This window comes from Danio rerio, chromosome 4 (genome assembly GCF_052040795.2).
Source record: "Danio rerio strain M-AB ecotype USA chromosome 4, GRCz13ab, whole genome shotgun sequence".
Classification (NCBI taxonomy): Eukaryota; Metazoa; Chordata; class Actinopteri; order Cypriniformes; family Danionidae; genus Danio; species Danio rerio.
Genome location: NC_141024.2, coordinates 59,945,001 through 59,966,013, shown reverse-complemented (window position 1 = coordinate 59,966,013; position 21,013 = coordinate 59,945,001). Strand labels below are relative to the sequence as shown.

Genomic DNA, 21,013 nt, shown 5'->3' with positions numbered 1-21,013 from the left:
CCTTCTCCTTTATATTACCAGTCATCATATGGCCTCAAATGGTTCTTGACAGCACCCTGCTAGAGATGCGCGGATGGCGGTTACAGCCGGAGAATCCGCGGATCGGGCGGATGACGTGACGAAAAATAATATTTTAAATAAATTCGGGCGGGTGGTGGGCGGTTGTACTGTTTTTGTACACATAGCTGGCACACCAACTAAAAACCCTATGACTGACTTCATCCAGAATTAGTGTATCCGATTCCTCCTCTCATTCTGTGAAGTACAGAAGTCTTCATCTACAAACTTCCGTGCTGCGAGCGAGCGCTCCTTCAGTGCAGCAGGGCGCATTAGAGGCCAGGCGCTCTCGTCTGAATGTTCAAATGATGTGTCAAAATGCGTTTTCTATTAGGCTACAATAATAATTAAAAAATTGTACCGTACAGTGCGTTTAATTTAGGCTATTTATTTTTGTCCCTGTGCGCCAATTGGAGACGGAGTTCACTGCTGATATTCTGAGAGCTTTATAGGGGTGCTTCTCATTTCTTATTTGTGTATCCTCGTTTCCTTTCCTTGCTTTCTTTCCTCGTCTTTCCACCCCTATAGGATGAGAGGGAAGGACACAAAGAAAAGACTCAAGGACCGAGGAGTCAAATCAAGTGAAAAGACACGTCCTCGTATTGTATAGCGTCACTTCAAAGCGTCAATTACTGCTGGATTTGACTTGCACGTTTGGATTAACTGCATGTCATTAAAGTCATTCTCTATTTTCTAATAATCAATAAAGAAACATTCATTTAATAATAAAAAGGAATAAGCCATTCAAATAAAGAGCTCAGTCAGCAGATGGCGGGCGGGTGCGGTTTTAAAATTTCAAAAATGTTAGTGCGGATGGATGGCGGACGGATGATGAGTTTTGTGATGCGGTTGCGGATGAAATAATAGCCCATCCGCGCATCTCTACACCCTGCCTCTTACTTTACCCACAAGTTCCTTTTTCTGAGTGTCTGACCTCCAGACATATTTAGCAGTTTGCTGTGGTCCGGTTTGGAGGAGCCCACATTTCTGAGGCAGACCACTGATCTTTCAAAGTGCCCCTCAATATTCGGATGCTCTAGGCCTTTCAAGCATCACTGCTCCACTCCACAACCATCTCACTCAATACCTGCCTACCTGTACAGGTGCCTAGTCTTCCGCAACAAAATTCCTGGCTTAGGTCGCTCCTGGTGGCCAACGAGAGTCTTACCCGTCTTTGGAATAATGTCTCATGGAGACCAGTTACTGCTCTTCTTCACTGCAACCTCCTTCTCAGTTTTCCTTCAGAACTTGGTATCTCTGATGTTAGGGAAACATGCACTCAAGAACCATGTGAGCCATTGAGACCACATTCTAGAGTCTAACCAATGAGACAGGTTTTATTAAGTTTAAAATCAATTTAACCTCCAATAATAGTTTTAAGTACAGTTTGACATCTTCACTCCCATCCACTCAGCACTATGGTCTGCTTAGTCTGCAGGCAAAGCTGTAGGGCACTACGATGGTGGAGACTAAAAAACAAGACACAGTTGGGTTATTATTCATAAAACACAAATTATGACATGGCCTACCCTGTGGTATAATTGTTCAACATTATTGCTATATCTCAGGGTTTATATTAGGCCTTGACCCCTCATGTTTGTTTAATATATATTTTTATATCTGAAATGCAATGTTTAATTATCCATTTCTTTCTTGGTGTTTATCATTTTAAATAAAGAGAAATTGAACTCACTTCATCTTGTTCATAACATCCACTAAGTGTCCATGATTTTTCTTTGACCCTAGATGATGGCTTAGATAGTCTTATGCTGCTGACTTTCATAGATGAAAACAGCCAGTGTAAGCAATAACAATTTTTTTATCATTATTATTACTAATATTATTATTCTATTTAGTTTTTTCACCTAAACTCAGTCTTGTCCTCTCACATCAAATCTCAGTTCCTCAAAGTGTCACTTTCTCAAAGTGTTTCAAGTGCAACTATTTTTCTAGTTTCTATCTCATCGGTTTAATGTCTGTCTTTCTCTCTCTCTATGTATATAATATTTTTCAAACATATTTCAATATATTTTAAACATATCTTCTTCTATTTTCTATCAAACCATAACTTGGATTTCTTTAATTCTAAGCTTTTAAGTTTTTCTTATCCATATTTTTTATCTTCCTTACATATTTGCTCATTAACTCTTCAGTTGATCAATTTTAAACTGTCACATTTTCTTCTAATTTTTCTCTTCATCGACCAGAGACTTATGCCAATTTTATCTCTTTGCTGTTTAACAGCTCATCTCGAAGTCATGTTCCTCATTTTTCCTCTAATGTATTTATTCTAATGTTTCTTTAGTAGCTGGTCTTTATGTTGTATTTTAATTTCTCTTTATTTTTCCTATTAGTATTATTAATTTATTTGTTCTTATTGTTCTAGTCAACAACTACTGGTCTATTGTTTAAGTCATCCTCCTCTATTTAGTAAATTCATTTCTTTATTAATATACTCATTCGTATAGCTTCAAATTCCATTTCAACAAATATAACTGTATTAAGCATATTTCCCATTATTTCTTTATTTCACTTGTCTTTTTTATACTGCATTGTAATAGATCTGTTTATTTTGTAACTGATACTATATCCCTAATTATTATATCACAGTCTATCATTATTTAATCAAAACAATTTTATATACTCTTTTAATATAATTTACTCTCTTCTGCCCCTACTTCAACTGCTTCTTCCTCATGAAAAGGAGTGGCTCCTTTTTTCTGACTTCCTTTTCGGCGAGCTGGCTGAAATTGCGAATAAAACGCCAGTAAAAATTGGCGAAGCCCAGAAATCTCTGCAGGGCCTTACGAGACTCCGGAATTGGCCAATTTACCACAGCCTGAACCTTCTCTGGATCCATGTGCACCCCCTTGACTGACACAATGTGTCCTAGAAAGGGAACAGACTGTGCATGGGACACGCATTTCTCCGCCTTGACAAAAAGCCCATTCTCTAGCAGCCGCTGAAGCACTCGCCTGACGTGCTGCACATGTTCCTGGAGAGAACGAGAAAAAATCAGAATGTCATCCAGGTAGACATAAATAAACTGATCTATCATGTCTCGCAACACGTCATTTACAAGTGCTTGGAAAACCGCAGGAGCATTAGAAAGCCCGAACGAAAGAACACAATATTCAAAATGCCCCCTGTGGGTCAAAAATTCAGTTTTCCACTCATGACCCTGCTTCATGCGAACCAAATTATATGCGTTAGGGAGATCTAATTTCGTGAAAAACGAAGCCCCTTGCTGACGCTCGAACGCTGAAGACATCAGCCGCAAAGGATACGTGTTCTTCACCGTGATGCTGTTCAGCCCTCGATAGTCAATGCAGGGTCTAAGAGACCCATCCTTCTTTTTCACGGAAAAAAAAACGCCCCCGCCGGTGAAGAAGAGGGCCGTATGATCTTGGCTGCTAGAGAATCAGAAATATATTTCTCCACGGCCTCTCTCTCAGGAATAGAAAGAGAGTATAACTTGCCTTTGGGCGAAGACGTACCTGGCAATAAGGCTATTGCACAGTCATAGGGACGGTGAGGAGGCAGTGAAGCAGCTCGAGACGTACTGAACACTCTCTTCAGGTCGAGGTACTCACTGGGCATGTTTGACAGGTCCATGCACTCCTCCTGAAACACAGAACAAGAAACAGCAGAACGAGCAGATGAAAGACAAGACTGATGACAATTCTCACTCCACGAAAATATAGTATTAAGACCCCAGTTGATATGAGGCTTATGGAGAATCAACCAAGGATGACCTAAAACCACCGGTGTGATAGAACAGTCTGTTAAAAAAAATGAAATGTTTTCAACATGATTTCCAGACGTGATCAGTTTAATGGGTTTAGTGGAGTGAGTGATAGTGGGAAGGGAAAGTCTGCTGAGTGCGCGTACTGCAATGGGTTGTATGGGCTCCACCTGCATGGGCTCCGGGACAGCGCTACTCATCTCCGGCACCACCGCCGAGACCGGAAGCTCAGGAACAGGATCCGGAAATCTGCCATGCCTCAAGCAACTCTCACGGCGGAGCTGTCTGGAATCCACCTGGATAGCCAGATCCACTAATTTGTCCAGCGCCTTAGGCAGATCTAAAGAGTAGATCTCATCCTGGAGAAGATCAGAAAGGCCATGAAGGAACATGTCCCATTGAGCCTCTGCGTTCCAACCGCTTTCAGCAGCCAACGTGCGGAACTCGATTGAATAGTCCGCCACGCTCCGATTCCCCTGGCGAAGCTCAGCAAGGACTCGGGCGGCCTCTCTCCCAGAGGCGGCCCGATCAAAGACCTTTTTGAGTTCTTTGAAGAAAAGATCGAAGGATGAACAACATGGTAGCTTTTTCTCCCATGCTGTGGTACCCCATTGGGCTACTCTTCCAGACAAGAGGGTGATTACAAACGCCACCTTGGACAGCTCAGACGAAAACAAGGATGGCTGCAGGGTGATGTACAGGGAGCATTTGGCCAGGAAGGACCGACACAAGTGAGGCTCTCCAGCATAGCAAGTCGGAGGAGAAAGGTGAGGCTCAGCAGAGCGGCTAGCGTTAGCAATCACTGGCGCAGGCATCACCTCCGGAGCTGGTGCAGGATCCGCTTGAGTTGCTCCAGAACCCAGCTGTTGTACCTGCGTAGTCAGCAGTGAAACCTGCCCAACCAGGGCCTGGATAGCCTGTGCTGTGGTGGCCAACGCTTCATCTTGGCGATCGATCTGGGCACTGTTGGTTGTGAGGAACTCCGAAATCTGTGATGCACTCGCTGGATCCATGGTGAAGGTCAGTTCGTTTTGTCACACTCAAATAAATGTTCAGATAGATCAAATTGCGAGTGAACAAAAGGAATTTATTTGACACAGTCAAACTCAAAAAACAGGTGCAACAAATGAGTGCGGTGCTAGGGCTAGAGGAACAGGGCAGGGATCAAGCAGGAAATCAGGCTCTAGCAGAAACTCCTCACGGTCCTGAGCACAGACAGAAACACACACATGAGTACACGTAACGAACTGACAAAGACACACAGAAAACGTGGCCCATATATAGGCCCGAATAAGAGCCTCAGCAGGCGGGCTCATCAAGCCAGCTGAGTGCCGTCATCACACGTGATCAAAACAGATACACGTGGAGAACAAAAACAAACCAACATGATCAAACAGACACTCCGGAAGAGCTCACAAACCTGCAACGTGACACTTATAGCCCAAAATTCAGCATTTGTCAATGCCGTTGCCCAGATAAAATCACAGTATTTGCAGAGACAGCAGTCACCTGAACAGCACACCCTAGGATGGTATTCTATTCAATTCAGTGTAGGAGCACAGACCTCGTCTGATCTTTCCTTCTACCAAACAAGCAAAAACAGTCAAAGTGTATCAACTTATGTTCTGATTTACTTAGTGAATGCCATATGACGAAACCGTAATAATACCCGAAGCTGCACAGTCACAGCTTTATCTGGTCTCCTGTGCAATACAGTCTCAGCCCATCCTGGCCTTCCTGTATCTACACTATACTACTCTATCCTAAACTATTAGGCTTCTCTACACTATTCTATACTATTCTAAACTACCCTATCTATTTCTTCATATTATTCTGACAGACTGGTTAACATTTAAAGCATATATACATTTAAACTCATCAAATTATTTAAATGCTTATACTTTTAACTACATCAATCCTACATATCACATGACATCAAACAATTTAGATTAGGCCAATTGCAGAAATTCGATGTAACAGGTTTTCTGCTTACCTTATTTTTTCGGCGCCGATGATGTCAATGCAATACGACAGATCAATAACTTCCTCTCCCCCTTTTCCACATAGGAGGTGACCAAATTGTTGGAATATCTATCTCTATTCCATGCGTGTTCAATAAGAAAAGGTCTGGAGAGGTTTTTCTTCAATGTCAAAAATATTAGTAATTTATTAGATACAAATAAATAATTCGATGACAGAGCTCTGGGTTACATTACCCCAATGCAATACAAGAATTACATTCAAGAGGTTCGCAACTAACATACATTTCCTGACTTCAGCATATATACACCACCAATCTTAACAGGTGGAGTTTTGGTGTAACGTCACTTGTCCTCCATTGGCCGCCCCTTCGACATACTTCCTCTTTTTCTACGAATTCTCTGCCCAACAACAAAGTATACATCTTTCTGTGTTCTGTGTTCAGTTTTAACACCTCTCTTCAGACAGGAAGTTTCTGCAGAGCTGAATTTAATTTTGGACCCGCATCTATCTACTTCTGCAAAAATGCTAATTAGTATGCACAGCACTCACCCACAACATTAGAAGTTCAGTTAATATATGACCCTTACATGACCAATACAAATAATTGTTATATATATTTATAATATAATATATATAATATATATAATATAATTATTATATTATAACAATCATATAATAATTATGTTGTAGTAATTAACGTTACTGTAATGGTTATTAATTTAAACCACCTTGTTAAAAAAATACTTGCTTTGCAATTGGTATCCGAATTGATCCGGGTCAAAATCTTTTATTACAGTACAAATCATGGATGGTATAAGGGCTCTGATTGGCCATAGCGTTCATTGTAACTCGGAACACGATTGGCTGTCTTAACCAAGAATAGGGTGAATCTTGGTTCCAGCTCACAAAGTGATTGGCCGGTGTAACCAAGAATAACCACGACTTACAGGTGGCAGTATTTGCTAACCGGCCACTTACTGCCAAGCTTAATAAAAGTCTTCCAGTTGGTGCTGCCCGGGCTAAAGAAAAAAATTTAAAAAAAAAAGAAAAAGAAAACGGGCTTGCCAGAAAGTAGCAGAATGTCAATACAAGGCAGTGCCAATGTGCATTGATTTCTGAGTAACTCGTCATTCGGCATGCAGGGCTCCTCACACGTTTACTGGAGCAGGACCAGGTAGGGCCTTCAAAAGAAAAGCGCACTATTCCAGGCATTTTGACGACTAAACGGCAGGCAGGGCAAAGAGGCCACCACAGAGCAAATTTGATCTTTTTTTTCTATTTTGACCACGTCGAAAATTGCCAATTTTTGATTGCCCTGAGGGGAATTAGCTCAAATGGTTAAGCGCTCGCTTTGCATGCTAGAGGTAGCGGGAACAATGCCTGCATTCTCCACCTCTGTTTTCATGCCTTTTTACATTGGCTTTTTTTGCAAAGCTGGTGGCACTTTGAGGATTTAAAGCGAAACTACTTACATCAGCTTTGCCGGTTTCCGTGTAGTACAAATCATTGCAAACCTTCAGAAGCCCTATCAAATCATAGTTTTCATTTATTCAGCAGCGTGTCCGCAGTGGGACATCAAAGCGCTAAATACATAGCATTATAGAGTGCTGTCGATCAGGCCATTGGAATCATCTCCAGAAGCAACGTGACCATCTGGGTGGAAGATAGTGTTTTGGTCAAGTGGAAGCAGGTGGACTTAAGGGTGAAGCAGCTAGGCTTTTGGGTGACTTTTAGTCACCTGACCCTTGTGCACAAAATAGAACAACATGACTGTTTTGCCGAAACCCGGGATCGAACCACGGACCTTTAGATCTTCAGTCTAACGCTCTCCCAACAGAGCTAATTCGTCTGCCCTTTCACAAGAATCCTGCAGCATTCATGTCTGTGAGACTTAGCAGAATCCTGAAATGCCTTTGAGGCCTTAAAGGGTAAAAGTTTGGCCAGTATGGGGATCAAACCCATGACCTTGGCGTTATTAGCACCACGCTCTAACCAGCTGAGCTAACCGGCCACTTTCCACCATGTTTGCTAAAAAGCTCAGAGTAACTGTCATTTTCCGGCCTTCAAGAGATAAGAATGCTATTCCAGGTTTTTTTGTGCGGTGCTGGTAAAAAAACAAGGTCCCACCGAAATTTGAAATTGGTTTGCTGGATTCAGAGTCCAGAGTGCTAACCATAACACCATGGAACCTCAAGTCTTCTGGTTGGTGCTGCCCGGCCTAAGGTGAAAAAAAAAGTAAAAAAAAAAAGAAAAAGAAAAAGGCCTTGCCAGAAAGTAGCAGAATGTCAATACAAGGCAGTGCCAATGTGCATTGATTTCTGAGTAACTCGTCATTCGGCATGCAGGGCTCCTCACACGTTTACTGGAGCAGGACCAGGTAGGGCCTTCAAAAGAAAAGCGCACTATTCCAGGCAATTTGACGACTAAACGGCAGGCAGGGCAAAGAGGCAACCACAGAGCAAATTTGATCTTTTTTTCTATTTTGACCACGTCGAAAATCGTCAGTTTTTTATTGCTCTGAGGGGAATTAGCTCAAGTGGTTAAGCGCTCGCGTTGCATGCTAGAGGTAGCGGGAACGATGCCTGCATTCTCCACCTCTTTTTTTAATGCCTTTTTACATTGGCTTTTTATGCAAAGCTGGTGGCACCTTGAGGGTTTAAAGCGAAACTACTTACGTCAGCTTTGCCGGTTTCCGTGTAGTACATATCATTGCAAGCCTTCAGAAGCCCTATCAAGTCAGTTTTCTTTTATTCAGCAGCGTGTCCGCAGTGGGACATCAAAGAGCTAAATACATAGCATTATAGAGTGCTGTCGATCAGGCCATTGGAATCATCGCCGGAAGCAATGTGACTATCTGGGAGGAAGATAGCGTTTTGGTCAAGTGGAAGCAGGTGGACTTAAGGGTGAAGCAGCTAGGCTTTTTGGGTGACTTTCAGTCACCTGACCCTTGTGCACAAAATAGAACAACAGCACTGTTTTTCTGAAATCCAGGATCGGACCAGGGACCTTTAAATCTTAAGTCTAATGCTCCCCCAACAGAGCTATTTCGTCTGCCCTTTCACAAGTATCCTGCAGCATACATGTCTGTGAGACTAAGCAGAATCCTGAAATGCCTCTGAGGCCTTAAAGGGTAAAAGTTTGGCCAGTACAGGGATCGAACCCGCTACCTTGGCGTTATTAGCACCATGCTCTAACCAGCTGAGCTAACCGGCCACTTTCCACCATGTTTGCTAAAAAGCTCAGAGTAAATGTCATTTTCCGGCCTTCAAGAGATAAGAATGCTATTCCAGCTTTTTTTCGTGCTGTGCTGGTAAAAAAACAAGGTCCCACCAAGATTTGAACTTGGATTACTGGATTCAGAGTCCAGAGTGCTAACCATTACACCATGGAACCTCAAGTCTTCTGGTTGGTGCTGCCCGGGCTAAACAGAAAAAAAAGAAAAAAGAAAAAAAAAAAAGAAAACGGCCTTGCCAGAAAGTAGCAGAATGTCAATACAAGGCAGTGCCAATGTGCATTGATTTCTGAGTAACTCGTCATTCGGCATGCAGGGCTCCTCACACGTTTACTGGAGCAGGACCAGGTAGGGCCTTCAAAAGAAAAGCGCACTATTCCAGGCAATTTGACGACTAAACGGCAGGCAGGGCAAAGAGGCCACCACAGAGCAAATGTGATCTTTTTTTTTCTATTTTGAACACGTCGAAAATAGTCAATTTTTGATTGCTCTGAGGGGAATTAGCTCAAATGGTTAAGCGCTCGCTTTGCATGCTAGAGGTAGCGGGAACAATGCCTACATTCTCCACCTCTGTTTTTATGCCTTTTTACATTGGCTTTTTTTGCAAAGCTGGTGGCACCTTGAGGGTTTAAAGCCAAACTACTTACGTCAGCTTTGCCGGTTTCCGTGTAGCACATATCATTGCAAGCCCTCAAAAGCCCTATCAAGTCACAGTTTTCTTTTATTCAGCAGCGTGTCCGCAGTGGGACATCAAAGCGCTAAATACATAGCATTATAGAGTGCTGTCGATCAGGCCATTGGAATCATCGCCAGAAGCAATGTGACTATCTGGGAGGAAGATAGCGTTTTGGTCAAGTGGAAGCAGGTGGACTTAAGGGTGAAGCAGCTAGGCTTTTTGGGTGACTTTCAGTCACCTGACCCTTGTGCACAAAATAGAACAACAGCACTGTTTTGCCGAAACCCAGGATCGGACCAGGGACCTTTAAATCTTAAGTCTAATGCTCTCCCAACAGAGCTATTTCGTCTGCCCTTTCACTAGTATCCTGCAGCATACATGTCTGTGAGACTAAGCAGAATCCTGAAATGCCTCTGAGGCCTTAAAGGGTAAAAGTTTGGACAGTACGGGGATCGAACCCGCAACCTTGGCGTTATTAGCACCACGCTCTAACCAGCTGAGCTAACCAGCCACTTTCTGCCATGTTTGCTAAAAAGCTCAGAGTAACAGTCATTTTCTTCAAGAGATAAGAATGCTATTCCAGCTTTTTTTGTGCAGTGCTGGTTAAAAAAACAAGATCCCACCAAGATTTGAACTCGGATCACTGGATTCAGAGTCCAGAGTGCTAACCATTACACCATGGAACCTCAAGTCTTCTGGTTGGTGCTGCCCGGGCTAAAGAAAAAAAAAGTAAAAAAAAAAAAGAAAAAGAAAACGGGCTTGCCAGAAAGTAGCAGAATGTCAATACAAGGCAGTGCCAATGTGCATTGATTTCTGAGTAACTCGTCATTCGGCATGCAGGGCTCCTCACACGTTTACTGGAGCAGGACCAGGTAGGGCCTTCAAAAGAAAAGCGCACTATTCCAGGCAATTTGACGACTAAACGGCAGGCAGGGCAAAGAGGCAACCACAGAGCAAATTTGATCTTTTTTTCTATTTTGACCACGTCGAAAATCGTCAGTTTTTTATTGCTCTGAGGGGAATTAGCTCAAGTGGTTAAGCGCTCGCGTTGCATGCTAGAGGTAGCGGGAACGATGCCTGCATTCTCCACCTCTTTTTTTAATGCCTTTTTACATTGGCTTTTTATGCAAAGCTGGTGGCACCTTGAGGGTTTAAAGCGAAACTACTTACGTCAGCTTTGCCGGTTTCCGTGTAGTACATATCATTGCAAGCCTTCAGAAGCCCTATCAAGTCAGTTTTCTTTTATTCAGCAGCGTGTCCGCAGTGGGACATCAAAGAGCTAAATACATAGCATTATAGAGTGCTGTCGATCAGGCCATTGGAATCATCGCCGGAAGCAATGTGACTATCTGGGAGGAAGATAGCGTTTTGGTCAAGTGGAAGCAGGTGGACTTAAGGGTGAAGCAGCTAGGCTTTTTGGGTGACTTTCAGTCACCTGACCCTTGTGCACAAAATAGAACAACAGCACTGTTTTTCTGAAATCCAGGATCGGACCAGGGACCTTTAAATCTTAAGTCTAATGCTCCCCCAACAGAGCTATTTCGTCTGCCCTTTCACAAGTATCCTGCAGCATACATGTCTGTGAGACTAAGCAGAATCCTGAAATGCCTCTGAGGCCTTAAAGGGTAAAAGTTTGGCCAGTACAGGGATCGAACCCGCTACCTTGGCGTTATTAGCACCATGCTCTAACCAGCTGAGCTAACCGGCCACTTTCCACCATGTTTGCTAAAAAGCTCAGAGTAAATGTCATTTTCCGGCCTTCAAGAGATAAGAATGCTATTCCAGCTTTTTTTCGTGCTGTGCTGGTAAAAAAACAAGGTCCCACCAAGATTTGAACTTGGATTACTGGATTCAGAGTCCAGAGTGCTAACCATTACACCATGGAACCTCAAGTCTTCTGGTTGGTGCTGCCCGGGCTAAACAGAAAAAAAAGAAAAAAGAAAAAAGAAAGAAAACGGCCTTGCCAGAAAGTAGCAGAATGTCAATACAAGGCAGTGCCAATGTGCATTGATTTCTGAGTAACTCGTCATTCGGCATGCAGGGCTCCTCACACGTTTACTGGAGCAGGACCAGGTAGGGCCTTCAAAAGAAAAGCGCACTATTCCAGGCAATTTGATGACTAAACGGCAGGCAGGGAAAAGAGGCCACCACAGAGCAAATGTGATCTTTTTTTTTCTATTTTGAACACGTCGAAAATTGCCAATTTTTTGATTGCTCTGAGGGGAATTAGCTCAAATGGTTAAGCGCTCGCTTTGCATGCTAGTGGTAGCGGGAACAATGCCTGCATTCTCCACCTCTGTTTTTATGCCTTTTTACATTGGTTTTTTTTGCAAAGCTGGTGGCACCTTGAGGGTTTAAAGCCAAACTACTTACGTCAGCTTTGCCGGTTTCCGTGTAGTACATATCATTGCAAGCCTTCAGAAGCCCTATCAAGTCACAGTTTTCTTTTATTCAGCAGCGTGTCCGCAGTGGGACATCAAAGCGCTAAATACATAGCATTATAGAGTGCTGTCGATCCGGCCATTGGAATCATCGCCAGAAGCAATGTGACTATGTGGGAGGAAGATAGCGTTTTGGTCAAGTGGAAGCAGGTGGACTTAAGGGTGAAGCAGCTAGGCTTTTTGGATGACTTTCAGTCACCTGACCCTTGTGCACAAAATAGAACAACAGCACTGTTTTGCCGAAACCCAGGATCGGACCAGGGACCTTTAAATCTTAAGTCTAATGCTCTCCCAACAGAGCTATTTCGTCTGCCCTTTCACTAGTATCCTGCAGCATACATGTCTGTGAGACTAAGCAGAATCCTGAAATGCCTCTGAGGCCTTAAAGGGTAAAAGTTTGGCCAGTACGGGGATCGAACCCGCAACCTTGGCGTTATTAGCACCAGGCTCTAACCAGCTGAGCTAACCAGCCACGTTTACTAAAAAGCTCAGAGTAACTGTCATTTTCCGGCCTTCAAGAGATAAGAATGCTATTCCAGCTTTTTTTGTGCAGTGCTGGTAAAAAAACAAGGTCCCACCGAGATTTGAACTCGGATCACTGGATTCAGAGTCAAGAGTGCTAACCATTACGCCATGGAACCTCAAGTCTTCTAGTTGGTGCTGCCCGGGCTAAAGAGAAAAAAAAGAAAAAAAAAAAAAAAAGAAAAAGAAAACGGCCTTGCCAGAAAGTAGCAGAATGTCAATACAAGGCAGTGCCAATGTGCATTGATTTCTGAGTAACTCGTCATTCGGCATGCAGGGCTCCTCACACAATTACTGGAGCAGGACCAGGTAGGGCCTTCAAAAGAAAAGTGCACTATTCCAGGCAATTTGACGACTAAACGGCAGGCAGGGCAAAGAGGCCACCACAGAGCAAATGTGATCTTTTTTTTCTGTTTTGACCACGTCGAAAATCGTCAATTTTTGATTGCTCTGAGGGGAATTAGCTCAAATGGTTAAGCGCTCGCTTTGCATGCTAGAGGTAGCGGGAACAATGCCTGCATTCTCCACCTCTGTTTTCATGCCTTTTTACATTGACTTTTATTGCAAAGCTGGTGGCACCTTGAGGGTTTAAAGCCAAACTACTTACGTCAGCTTTGCCGGTTTCCGTGTAGTACATATCATTGCAAGCCTTCAGAAGCCCTATCAAGTCAGTTTTCTTTTATTCAGCAGCGTGTCCGCAGTGGGACATCAAAGCGCTAAATACATAGCATTATAGAGTGCTGTCGATCAGGCCATTGGAATCATTGCCAGAAGCAATGTGACTATCTGGGAGGAAGATAGCATTTTGGTCAAGTGGAAGCAGGTGGACTTAAGGGTAAAGCAGCTAGGCTTTTTGGGTGACTTTCAGTCACCTGAACCTTGTGCACAAAAAAGAACAACAGCACTGTTTTGCTGAAATCCAGGATCGGACCAGGGACCTTTTAATCTTAAGTCTAACGCTCTCCCAACAGAGCTATTTCATCTGCCTTTTCACAAGTATCCTGCAGCATACATGTCTGTGAGATTAGGCAGAATCCTGAAATGCCTCTGAGGCCTTAAAGGGTAAAAGTTTGGCCAGTACGGGGATCGAACCCGCGACCTTGGCGTTATTAGCACCACGCTCTAACCAGCTGAGCCAACCGGCCACTTTCCGCCATGTTTGCTAAAAAGCTCAGAGTAACTGTCATTTTCCGGCCTTCAAGAGATAAGAATGCTATTCCAGCTTTTTTTGTACAGTGCTGGTAAAAAAACAAGGTCCCACCGAGATTTGAACTCGGATCACTGGATTCAGAGTCCAGAGTGCTAACCATTACACCATGGAACCTCAAGTCTTCTGGTTGGTGCTGCCCGGGCTAAAGAGAAAAAAAAGAAAAAAAAAAAAGAAAGAAAACGGCCTTGCCAGAAAGTAGCAGAATGTCAATACAAGGCAGTGGCAATGTGCATTGATTTCTGAGTAACTCGTCATTCGGCATGCAGGGCTCCTCACACGTTTACTGGAGCAGGACCAGGTAGGGCCTTCAAAAGAAAAGCGCACTATTCCAGGCAATTTGATGACTAAACGGCAGGCAGGGCAAAGAGGCCACCACAAAGCAAATGTGATCTTTTTTTTCTATTTTGAACACGTCGAAAATTGCCAATTTTTTGATTGCTCTGAGGGGAATTAGCTCAAATGGTTAAGCGCTCGCTTTGCATGCTAGAGGTAGCGGGAACAATGCCTGCATTCTCCACCTCTGTTTTCATGCCTTTTTACATTGGCTTTTATTGCAAAGCTGGTGGCACCTTGAGGGTTTAAAGCGAAACTACTTACGTCAGCTTTGCCGGTTTCCGTGTAGTACATATCATTGCAAGCCTTCAGAAGCCCTATCAAGTCACAGTTTTCTTTTATTCAGCAGCGTGTCCGCAGTGGGACATAAAAGCGCTAAATACATAGCATTATAGAGTGCTGTCGATCCGGCCATTGGAATCATCGCCAGAAGCAATGTGACTATCTGGGAGGAACATAGCGTTTTGGTCAAGTGGAAGCAGGTGGACTTAAGGGTGAAGCAGCTAGGCTTTTTGGGTGACTTTCAGTCACCTGACCCTTGTGCACAAAATAGAACAACAGCACTGTTTTGCCGAAACCCAGGATCGGACCAGGGACCTTTAAATCTTAAGTCTAATGCTCTCCCAACAAAGCTATTTCGTCTGCCCTTTCACTAGTATCCTGCAGCATACATGTCTGTGAGACTAAGCAGAATCCTGAAATGCCTCTGAGGCCTTAAAGGGTAAAAGTTTGGCCAGTGCGGGGATCGAACCCGCAACCTTGGCGTTATTAGCACCACGCTCTAACCAGCTGAGCTAACCGGCTACTTTCTGCCATGTTTGCTAAAAAGCTCAGAGTAACTGTCATTTTCCGGCCTTCAAGAGATAAGAATGCTATTCCAGCTTTTTTTGTGCAGTGCTGGTAAAAAAACAAGGTCCCACCGAGATTTGAACTCGGATCACTGGATTCAGAGTCCAGAGTGCTAACCATTACACCATGGAACCTCAAGTCTTCTAGTGGGTGCTGCCCGGGCTAAAGAGAAAAAAAAGTAAAAAAAAAAAAAAAAAGAAAAAGAAAACGGCCTTGCCAGAAAGTAGCAGAATCTCAATACAAGGCAGTGCCAATTTGCATTGATTTCTGAGTAACTCGTCATTCGACATGCAGGGCTCCTCACACGATTACTGGAGCAGGACCAGGTAGGGCCTTCAAAAGAAAAGCGCACTATTCCAGGTATTTTGACGACTAAACGGCAGGCAGGGCAAAGAGGCCACCACAGAGCAAATGTGATCTTTTTTTTCTGTTTTGACCACGTCGAAAATCGTCAATTTTTGATTGCTCTGAGGGGAATTAGCTCAAATGGTTAAGCGCTCGCTTTGCATGCTAGAGGTAGCGGGAACAATGCCTGCATTCTCCACCTCTGTTGTTAATGCCTTTTTACATTGACTTTTATTGCAAAGCTGGTGGCACCTTGAGGGTTTAAAGCCAAACTACTTACGTCAGCTTTGCCGGTTTCCGTGTAGTACATATCATTGCAAGCCTTCAGAAGCCCTATCAAGTCAGTTTTCTTTTATTCAGCAGCGTGTCCGCAGTGGGACATCAAAGCGCTAAATACTTAGCATTATAGAGTGCTGTCGATCCGGCCATTGGAATCATCGCCAGAAGCAATGTGACTATCTGGGAGGAAGATAGCGTTTTGGTCAAGTGGAAGCAGATGGACTTAAGGGTGAAGCAGCTAGGCTTTTTGGGTGACTTTCAGTCACCTGACCCTTGTGCACAAAATAGAACAACAGCACTGTTTTGCCGAAACCCAGGATCGGACCAGGGACCTTTAAATCTTAAGTCTAATGCTCTCCCAACAGAGCTATTTCGTCTGCCCTTTCACTAGTATCCTGCAGCATACATGTCTGTGAGACTAAGCAGAATCCTGAAATGCCTCTGAGGCCTTAAAGGGTAAAAGTTTGGCCAGTACGGGGATCGAACCCACGACCTTGGCGTTATTAGCACCACGCTCTAACCAGCTGAGCTAACCGGCCTATTTCCGCCATGTTTGCTAAAAAGCTCAGAGTAATTGTCATTTTCCGGCCTTCAAGAGATAAGAATGCTATTCCAGCTTTTTTTTGTGCAGTGCTGGTAAAAAAACAAGGTCCCACCGAGATTTGAACTCGGATCACTGGATTCAAAGTCCAGAGTGCTAACCATTACACCATGGAACCTCAAGTCTTCTGGTTGGTGCTGCCCGGGCTAAAGAGAAAAAAATGTAAAAAAAAAAAAAAATAAGAAAACGGCCTTGCCAGAAAGTAGCAGAATGTCAATACAAGGCAGTGGCAATGTGCATTGATTTCTGAGCAACTCGTCATTCGGCATGCCTGGCTCCTCACACGCAGTGGGACATCAAAGCGCTAAATACATAGCATTATAGAGTGCTGTCGATTAGGCCATTGGAATCATCGCCAGAAGCAACGTGACCATCTGGGAGGAAGGCATGCAGGGCTCCTCACACGTTTACTAGAGCAGGACTAGGTAGGGCCTTCAAAAGAAAAGCGCGCTATTCCAGGCAATTTGACGACTAAACGGCGGGCAGGGCAAAGAGGCCACCACAGAGCAGATGTGATCTTTTTTTTTTTTTTGACGCCAAAAACTACCAATTTGAATTTTTCTGAGGGGAATTAGCTCAAATGGTAGAGCGCTCGCTTAGCATAGGAAGGGGCCCAATCTTCTCGCTCACTCGCAAGCGAACAAGCCGGAAAAAAATGGAAAAATGCGACAAATTTTGCTTGCAGTAGTGTTCGCGGCTTTGTGAAATCTTATTGAAATTTTACTGACGTAACACAGGCAATTATATTGATATTACTATTATTATGTGGATATTGTTCTTAAAAAGCATATTACGTTAATTAAAAATGAATGAAAATGTTTCAATTAAACATATGTATGCATGTTTATGTATATATAAGTATATTATATATATATTTATGTATTAATATATTAATATATACTATACTATACTATATATATATATATATATATATATATATATATATATATATATATATATATATATAAATATATGTTTTATTTCTTTATGTAATAACTTTAAATGAATGCACACAAAAACAAGTAATATGCAAAATGGTTTATTAAAATGAATACAAATATTAAAATCGCAAAACAATTTTAAAAATGTAAAAAACTAAATAAAAACATATCTTTATATATAAACTATATAATATACAATAAATAAAAGCAATACAATATATATTTATTTATTATGCACGTATAATATATTAAAACAATACTATATATAAATATATTTATTTATTATACACATTATATAAAAACAATACTCTATATATATATTTATTTTTATATACACAATATATTAAACAATAATATAAATAAATAATAAAATGCAAGAGTGGGGGCACGTAATGTATAAAATATAGTATTTAAGCAATGTATAAAATGCTATTTTTTAAGAAATATAAATATATTTTTACTTAAAATGCACACAAATATTAAATAAGTACACACAAGACAAAATAAGAGTGGGCCTATAAGTGCCACTTTAAAATGCTAAATATTAACACACAAAAATTAAATAAAATGAGAGAGAGAGAGAGAGTACCCATGTAACATTTACAAAAATATATATAGCAATTTGTCCTTCATTCTGGAGCTGGAGTGCCAACCAGTCCTCTAAGGATTTGCCATTTGAAGTTTGCAGGCAAAATGTGGCATTACCAAATCGGCTATGGCCAAACTCCTTAGTCTTTGGTTGCCCACATTTGCTGCAAACATTAAAAGTATCCGCACGCACATACTTCCTTTTGTGGACTCCACTTTCCTTCTCCTGTTCCCGTCTGCGCCTGTTCCTCTGGACGTAACGGGACACAGGAACAGCAGGTGGAGCAGGTGCAGGTGGAGGAACAGCAGGTGCAGGTGGAGCAGGTGCAGGTGGAGGAACAGCAGGTGCAGGTGAAGCTGGGACTGCACTGGATGTTGGTGCAGCAAATGATGGAATCACCATTGACACACTCATGTCTGGGTTAAAAACAAGTGTGCCAAACAATGATCCAGGTCCTGAAATGGGCTGCACAACACCTGGTGCTATGGGGGGTGGTGCAATGGGGCACACCGTGCTGGGGGTCGGTGGAAAGGAGCACACCGTGGTGGGGGCAGACACAATGGGGCGCACTGTGGTGGGGGCCGGCGCAATAGGGTGCACTGTGGTGGAGGCTGGTATGATGGGGCACACTGTGGTGGAGGCTGGCGAGATGGGGCGCACTGTGGTCAAGGTCGGTGTGACGGGGCACACCATGGTAGGGGCTGGTGCAATGTGGCAGACTGTGGTGGGGGTTGGCACGATGGGGCATACCGTCGTGGGTGCCGGTGGAAAGGAGCACACTGTGGTGGCATCCGGCAGGAAGGAGCAAACTGTGGTGGTTGCAGAAGCAGACTTTCGACCAGGTCGATGAAGAGGTGCCTGTCCTTCTTTATTTGGAGGAAAGACAAACTGGTGTTTGGGGCCTGATGTTGATGGTGCCTCGTCCAATTTTTCCCTCGGCAAAGGAAGCTGCATATCTGCCACAGCAATTGGATCAAGTGGAGTCAGTCCCTGAGTGAGTACACTCATTTCCTGATCCTTTTGCCTCCGTTGAAACCTGATAATAAATGATATGTATTATTCATATATTTTAATTTATAAGTATTCAGGTAATTTAAAGAAAATAATGTGCTTTGCTTACCACTGAATAAGCGTCTTCTGGTTTAGCTCAAAAAGCTGGATCACTGTTTCATCCATCAGCCTGCGACTGCCAAGCACCAGATCCCGGATGTGGTGGTAATCGGTCAGTATTTTAGACCACCTGGGCGTGCGAACATCAGCCTTCTTGGAAGTGGACTTGTGTACGGCACACAGCTTTGTACAAATGGCCTCAACCAAGCGGCTGGTGGTAGGCCACTGTGCTGGACCCCCAGGATGTCCAATCAGACAGCGCTTGACGCTCTCCACATCTGGAGTGACTCCGGAGCGCTTCGGTGCCTTAAAGCGCCCATGTGTCAGCTGAGGCTGATGTCGAGGCTGGTAGTTGATGCGCTGTTTATCAACATCCAGGAGAGCTGTCCACAGCTGAATGGCCTCTGTCACCTGCAGGTCAGTGAGGTAAGGAGCCTCACGAAGACCTACCAAATAAGCAGCCAGATCCTGCACCTTGTCCCACCCAGCAATGCCATCAGGTCCAATGACTACTCCCTGGTAAATACAGAATAAATTTAGTATATGTGGAATAAAAAAAGACTAAATCAAATTAAGTTCTTAATATATCTTACCTGAGCCTCAACAGAGAGACTGTCTCCAGACTCGGATGGCTGTGACGGCACTGAGGGGGCTGGGCTAGGAAGCTGTCCTTCTCCACCAGCTGATGTGGACGGCTCAGCCAGTGATGCTGTGGACTGAGGCAGAGGCGAAGATGAGGGGCTGTTTCTGAGATCACGGCAGGGGTCATCCTCAAACAGCACTGGAACTGTGATGTCCTTCATGATCTCCTCCTCAAACCCTTCATCTTGTAGATCCTCGTCATCAACTTCCTCCACCAGCCTGTCTTCCTCCTCTGGGTTCTGGAGCACCGGAGTCAGGGTTTTGCTGGTCTGGCTGTAAAGGTGCTCCATTCCCAGCAATTCACCTTAAAAAAATAAAACAATAAAAAACATATATTAAATAAAACTAATGATAAAATAAACATTTAGATTACCATTTTGTGTAGTACATTAAAAGCTTAATGAATAACTTCCATAACAACTAATTAATGGATTTCTTGCCTGTATATGCTCCAGGAGGGTGATAGCGGTTCTCCCAGGGCTTGCGTCCTGAGACGTATCTTTTGGTGGACAATGAGCTTTGTGTTTTTCCTCTCTCTCTCCCTGCAGGTAACTGTGTCCACCTGGTTGCAATCATTGGATCTTTCTAGAGAGGAGAGAGAGTATTTAACCTGAGCTGCACTTCAAACCAGTGTTGGTGGTGTCAAGTGCAGTGGCTGAGCTTTTCTCCAAATTCAGACCTGACTCATGAGGTGAACGGATCAATTCTTTTTCCGGCTCTAAATGCGTATGATTGGCCCATGATGAACGAGTGACTCAGACCCGATAGAGGACTCAAGAGATGAACGGATCAATTCTTTTTCCAGCTCTAAACGTGTATGATTGGCCCGTGAGGAACGAATGACTCAAACCCGATAGAGGACTCAAGAGATGAACGGATCGATTCTTTTTTCCTGCTCTAAACGCGTATGATTGGCCCGTGAGGAACGAATGACTCAGACCCGATAGAGGACTCGAGAGATGAACGGATCAAATATTTTTTCGGCTCTAAACGCATATGATTGGTTTCTGCCTTTCCGCGATGAACGACACGAAATGTGATGAAGACTTGAAATAACGATACCACCTGCCCAAATGTACGCATGCGCAAATTAACAAATCATTCCCTGAGAGGACTTGTAGTTCCCAAATCATATTGAAGATTCGTTTAAAATGAAAGAAATGTTCATGATCAACCCATTACTAAACCTGGTTAGATACCTGCTCCAGTCGGGGATTGAACCTTGTGATCTACCCAAAGTGTTATTTATGGACATATTTCTTGAACCAGTACTGTTATATATGCATTGAGTAGTTTCTGGTGGGCAAAAATTACAAAATATAACCTTAATTTCGCTTCTTTTTTTCTCAGTTTCTCAAATTTTCTTATTTTTCTTGTGCTTTTTTCTTCCCCTTCCAAAACAGACTATTGTTCCCCAGCTTTAGCGGAGTCGGTAGAGGGTCCAGGGTTCAAGTTCGT

General features: G+C 43.2%; 2 protein-coding genes and 11 non-coding genes across 14 annotated transcripts in view; 1 reads left to right on the top strand and 12 right to left on the bottom strand.

Annotated features, from left to right (window-relative positions):
• Positions 1-21,013, top strand: part of LOC137491106 (uncharacterized) — a 421,384-nt gene that overhangs the window by 123,869 nt on the left and 276,502 nt on the right. The window lies entirely within an intron of this gene.
• LOC141381800 (uncharacterized) overlaps positions 1-21,013 on the bottom strand; it is an 887,475-nt gene that overhangs the window by 667,827 nt on the left and 198,635 nt on the right. The gene's annotated exons all lie outside the window — the stretch shown is intronic.
• On the bottom strand, positions 7,723-7,796 carry trnai-aau (transfer RNA isoleucine (anticodon AAU)). The gene has a single exon. It is a non-coding gene; the product is annotated as a tRNA-Ile (tRNA).
• Positions 9,107-9,178, bottom strand: trnaq-cug (transfer RNA glutamine (anticodon CUG)). Its single transcript has one exon. It is a non-coding gene; the product is annotated as a tRNA-Gln (tRNA).
• Positions 10,308-10,379, bottom strand: trnaq-cug (transfer RNA glutamine (anticodon CUG)). The gene has a single exon. It is a non-coding gene; the product is annotated as a tRNA-Gln (tRNA).
• Positions 11,510-11,581, bottom strand: trnaq-cug (transfer RNA glutamine (anticodon CUG)). The gene has a single exon. It is a non-coding gene; the product is annotated as a tRNA-Gln (tRNA).
• trnai-aau (transfer RNA isoleucine (anticodon AAU)) lies at positions 12,533-12,606 on the bottom strand. Its single transcript has one exon. It is a non-coding gene; the product is annotated as a tRNA-Ile (tRNA).
• On the bottom strand, positions 13,728-13,801 carry trnai-aau (transfer RNA isoleucine (anticodon AAU)). The gene has a single exon. It is a non-coding gene; the product is annotated as a tRNA-Ile (tRNA).
• trnaq-cug (transfer RNA glutamine (anticodon CUG)) lies at positions 13,909-13,980 on the bottom strand. The gene has a single exon. It is a non-coding gene; the product is annotated as a tRNA-Gln (tRNA).
• trnai-aau (transfer RNA isoleucine (anticodon AAU)) lies at positions 14,930-15,003 on the bottom strand. Its single transcript has one exon. It is a non-coding gene; the product is annotated as a tRNA-Ile (tRNA).
• Positions 15,111-15,182, bottom strand: trnaq-cug (transfer RNA glutamine (anticodon CUG)). The gene has a single exon. It is a non-coding gene; the product is annotated as a tRNA-Gln (tRNA).
• trnai-aau (transfer RNA isoleucine (anticodon AAU)) lies at positions 16,138-16,211 on the bottom strand. The gene has a single exon. It is a non-coding gene; the product is annotated as a tRNA-Ile (tRNA).
• Positions 16,320-16,391, bottom strand: trnaq-uug (transfer RNA glutamine (anticodon UUG)). The gene has a single exon. It is a non-coding gene; the product is annotated as a tRNA-Gln (tRNA).